The sequence below is a fragment of the Teleopsis dalmanni genome, chromosome 1 (genome assembly GCF_002237135.1).
Source record: "Teleopsis dalmanni isolate 2A chromosome 1, ASM223713v2, whole genome shotgun sequence".
NCBI classification, from domain to species: Eukaryota; Metazoa; Arthropoda; class Insecta; order Diptera; family Diopsidae; genus Teleopsis; species Teleopsis dalmanni.
In genome coordinates, this window is record NC_051846.1 from 154,149,709 (window position 1) to 154,155,497 (window position 5,789).

The following is a 5,789-nucleotide window of genomic DNA, read 5'->3' on the forward strand; positions in this document are numbered from 1 at the left end:
CTTATATATGTACTTTATAAACTAAGCTTAGAATCTAATATTCCTTTAATTTGCATTCAAAATTATCAGAATTGAGTTTTAAACATTACCTGAACTTTAAAACAATATTTGTAAGAGTTATTTAAATATATGTATATTAGAATAAAACTAAATGGTTCTGTGTAACAATCATTATGCATTATAGCTGTTATTATACTGATGCTTCTTAAATTCCTTAAATTTTATTTTATACTGGATACACAAGATAGTTTTGTTTGTAATTTTAGGTATCAAAAATTTGCATTCTACATTCACATCAATAGGTAATTGACACCTAAGATTACAAATAAAATCCAGTATAAAATGAAATCTAAGGAGTTGTGACATCAACAGTCAACTGAAGAATGACAACAATGCTACAGAAGATACTTAACTGTAATTAAAAACATCTCAGCATTTGAAACAACATCTGAAGTGTCAATTTTATGAATACTAGTACTTCTGTATAAAAATCAAAAATGAAATCTAAGAAGTAGTTTTATCAATAATTATCAATATATAACAACTGCGTAATGAGCAGCAAGAATGCAGAAGAATCTCAACCGTAATCAAAAATATCTCTAGCATTCCAAACATATTTTATGAAATAAGGCCTACCTTGTGCAATGAGACCTGCATCCACCTACCATATTTTAGAGCAATTGACCTGTAATCATAATAAAAATTTCAATTTAAATCAACACCAGTTGATTCCTCTTACAAATCTGCTCCCGGTCAAAAGAATTTATTATATTTATGAAATTTTATAATTACCATATATATCTGCCTTAATTGATAACAAAGTAATATGTATAGACCACACATAAAATAAATTGATTAAATAATTGAAGGGAAACAGAGATTGGAAAAATTTAGAGCAATTTATTAGTTAAACCAAAGTTTAATATGGGCGGCAGTGATGAGACTTATTAATAAAATTTATTCACAATTAAATAACACTAATAATATAAAAAATAATCTAAAGAAAAAACCATATAAGAATCGTAATTAGAAATTTACTTCAACAATTAAAAAATTAGACAAGCATTGACATTGATACTCTTACCCAGCAAAATTTTTTTACTCTAATTCGGACTTAAAATCAGAATCATGAAGATAAATGAACTCTCATATAAACTACATTTGTTTTGACAAGTGTTAAATATAATAAGAATTTATACATATGTATATCAAAGTTTTATTGAAGAAGTGATTCTTTGAAATTTGCGATATGTTAATTTTTATTAAATAAATCATAAAATAAATAAATTGTTTTAATTATTTTATTACATTTGTCACAATACACATCAGGAACAATGAAAAGATCGTCCCAAAAATGATGATTTGGTGAAGTATATAATGTTTAAAGAACAATAGGAATAATAGATAGGGGCATATAGCAAACGATGATGTTCTGACATATTTAAAGAATGAAGAAACTAAAAACAAAACAAAAAATAGCTATTGTTGAACTTAGATAAGTATGTCACAAATCAAATTAACTATAATCTCCAATTCTTTTTAAGCGGTTTCTTCGAATTCTTCGTTATATTCGAAATTAACCGAATAAAATTAATTCACATACATATACGTATTAAAAAATAAAGGTTAATCTTTGGCAATTATTTTATATATTTTATATTATATAATTATATCTGCATTCACAAAACATTTTCGTACAAAGTTTCAATAGATTACCTCAAAATCGAAGTGACTGATTTGTGTATTAAAATATCGATGAATAAACAAAATAACAGACAGACAAATAAACAGATGTCAAGCCTATAGACAAAACATATATTTTTTATAACTTTCGATATTCGAGTAATATAAATATGCTGACTTATAAGTTATGTCTTTTATACATAAGGTACAAAGTAGAAAGTATCAAATTATATTAAATATTAAATTAAATTAAATATAAATTAAAATTAATTTTTTTAAATTAAAATTAAAAGAATAAAATTAAATAAAATATTAAATTAAATTAAATATTTAATTAAAATAAATATCAATTTATATATTATATTCAATTAAATAATAAATTAAATTAAGTATTAAACTAAATTAATGCAAATAATGGTATGACTATTAAACACTCTAAGCGAGTGATTCGCCTTATATATCCATAGTAGACCTATTAAATTCTATTTAATTTACCAAATAACATTGTTCTAAGTTATTTTTTATTTTATATAACCAACTCTTCAAAATCTAACAGTTTATACAAGTATTTTTAAATAATCATGTTAGGTTACATTTGGATGTAAGTAAGCTTAAAATAAAGGAATTTAAAAGAAGTAAACCATATATCTAAACCAAACAACCGGGTGTGTATTTTTTATTTCTTGCGCTAAAACAACAGCAGTTAATATATAAGTGGGTGTTACGATGCAGTTCAGCTCAATTAAAAGGTACTTAAGGTGAGTAAAAATCCAAAGTAAAAAATCTGTGTCTCACAGTTTCAGTTTTGATCTGTAAATCTCTTGCCAAAAATGTATGACACCTCTAGAGATGTTATGTGCGACATTTTCTTCCTAACCTTTGATAAATAATATTCGATTTTTTAGTTAGTAATAGTCGATTTTGTATGAGCGAAAGCTAAAAAATAATCCATTATAAGAAATTTGCGGACTTGAAATTTACTTTAAACATATATTTTCTTAATAACTTTTATTCTTAACCATTTAAAAAATCAGGTCTTACTGGCAACATATGATTTCTTGGTAACTTGAGTTCTTTATTGTGTAAAAAACCGTGTTTTACTATGTTTTTTTAAGAAACAAAATTAATCAAAAATTAAATTAATATTTAATATAAATTCTGCTTGTGTAATTATAGTTTAAAAGGTAGCTTAACTCTTGTCAACAGAAAACAAACAAAAATAAAAGAAATATATATATAAAGTATTTATTATTATATTTAATATACGCTTAAATATATAAATATTAATTTTATTATAACTAAGCACTTTGTCAAAATACTAACAATATTTAATATAGAAATTTTATTATAAACTTACCAACAAAACTCTATGACAATCGGCATTGAAGACAGTTGAGTTACGCGTTGATAAGTACGAGTAAAAACATGCAGAGTCCCGTAATATTAATTCACAAAAAATTATTTACACAGTAACTTTCATTCAAACACAAATTTATATATAAAATATATAAAAAAAAGCGTTAGAAAACCGAAATTCTTGTTACTTCAAACCAACAACAAAACAATATGGTTTTTATTAAAAGATGCCACTGCGTTTATTTACTTCGCACTGCATGTGCGCCTTCTGTGTACTGAAGAATTTTTGCATTGTTTTTGATGATTTACACCAATAACGGGTTTCATTGATAAGAACTTAACGAAGCTTTTCTTAAGCCCACATTGCAAATTACAGGGTTGCATTGCTTTAAAAAAAAAAAGGATTGAATACCAAGTCTTTTAACATGAAAAATATATATAATTAAATTTGATTTCATTTGATTGTTATACTCTGTATTATTTATTATAATTATGTAAAATATTTGTATATAATATATATGTATATAATATAAATGTATATACTACATAGTGTATAATACATTTAGCATATATACAATGTTTTTATTAACTACAACATATATTGCTAAATAATAAATTGCGATACTAAAAATTTTTTTCTGATATTTTGATATTTTATAATTCTAAAAATTTGAAATAAAGTTTAAAAATTTTGTTAAATTGTTAAATAATAACTAATTTTTTAAAAAAGTATTAAAAAAAGTATTAAAAAAAATATTAATATAAATATTGTTCATTAAAATCATAAATTATTAAATAAATTTTAAATAATAGTAGTATTATAATTCATATACATAGGTATGCTAATGCAAAAATCAAAAAATCTCGAGATACATTATACGAATGTATATTGCTAATTTATGCAAAAATAAGATAAGTAAAATTAATAATTGATTAGTGTAATATAATTTTTTTATTTTATAACTTAAAAAATGTTTTTTAAGTTCACATTAATTTTTAAAAAGGTAATATTATTCAAACAATAAATATGATTCCTTATATTCGACTAACACAAAGGATGACAAAAGAAACCTCTTTCGCACTAGGAGTACTCATATGTATGTAGCTCAGTAACTTGATAATCGATGAAATGATAAAACGGCAAATGTTTCAACGCCTCCTTTTAATACTGTATAAGTTGTATAGTTCTAAAATTGAACTACCAATGCAGTTAATGGAAGGAAAAAAAGGAATAGTGAAATTATATTATACTTTTTAGAGAGTTTTCAAATAGTAAAGGGCAAACACAAAAATTTTTATTTAAATAATTGAAATTTGGCTGACCATACAACGTTGTTTCGAGTATTGCCAAGTACTCATCATCAATGGTCTTAGGATATATTCAAATTTCTTAATTAGTTAATTGTCCGTATATAAATTGTTTGGACTACATTTTTGTGTTTGTCCTTTGTTTCTTTGCTATTTGAAAACCCTCTAAGTTTGAAAAATAGCTTCTTTGTCATCATAAGAAAGCGAGGCTTTTTCGGCAAAACTAATTAAAAACTTTAAAAATTATGTTATACTATATAAAATTTTATTAAATTGCATATTAACGTCAGCTATGACGACAGTGACCATTTTATTTAATAGAACTTATTATATCTAACAGAGAGGTTTTGAATTGTAGTGAACTACAAAAACAAAACAATTATTTTTTTCTTATTATTTTAATTTATTAAATTTTTGACTGACCATACATCTGTTTCAAATATTGCCAAATACCCATAATCTGTGGTTTTAAAATTATATCTTGTATTTAATTATCCGTAATTAATTTTTTGAGACTACAAGTACCAATGGTTGAACACGTGTCCTACCAAACGTGAAGCTAAGAGTCAGTGTTCATAAGATAACTGACCCAAAACTGTACTTGACTTGACTTGAATGTTCGTACTTGGAATTTCGTTAATTTGCTGTGAAAGTTCATTTACAAATTTACTTGCTGCGGCTTATTAGAACGAAATCATAAATCAGCTGTAGAATAATTAAATTATTTAATTACATTTTTATTTTTAATTTTTCAATTTGAATAGTATTCTTTTAAAATAATAAAATTTTATTTAAATACTAGCTGTACCCTTTGAGCGTTGCTATTTCTCATGGTATTGAACAGCATTTTGTCGTTGTTTGGAACGTAAACTCGACCATTCTTAGAACCCCTCATATAAAAAAAATTATTTTACTTGAAAATTTTCAGATGTTACAATAAAATCATAAGTAAAAAATAAAAAGAATTGCTCTCCAAAGTGAGAACTACCTAAATTGTAAAGTAAAGATCTTAAAGATCTTAAATCTTATTTAGCAGAAAATTGTAAAATGTCACAACATTATTAGACAAAATACATAGTAAATTTAAATTAAATAAAAAACTTGAAAATTTATAAAATTTTGCCATTAAAAGTGCAAGTTTAAGATAACGATTAAATTGAGCTAAAGCCTATATAAATAATGGAAGTGCATTGCTTCAGAACAGCACCTCCTTGTGATACACATTTGGTATCAAAGTTTTAGCAGCTAATCTCGTTTCAATACACAGCTTATGTGGATTAATACTACGCAAAAGAGATATTATCGTTCCTAGTTGAAGGGACAATTTGTGCTATGGGGTCCCAGATATAAGAATATTTAAGGTATTACCACTTTTTTAGTATTGACGAGACTACAATTTAATTTATGAATTACAGACCCACCTCTAGTTTGACGTCACTTTT

At 24.4% G+C, this 5,789-nt stretch overlaps 1 protein-coding gene across 1 annotated transcript in view; it reads left to right on the forward strand.

The window, feature by feature from the left end:
- The window catches only part of LOC119666477 (inosine-5'-monophosphate dehydrogenase-like), a 9,488-nt gene that overhangs the window by 3,183 nt on the left and 516 nt on the right, over positions 1-5,789 (forward strand). The window lies entirely within an intron of this gene.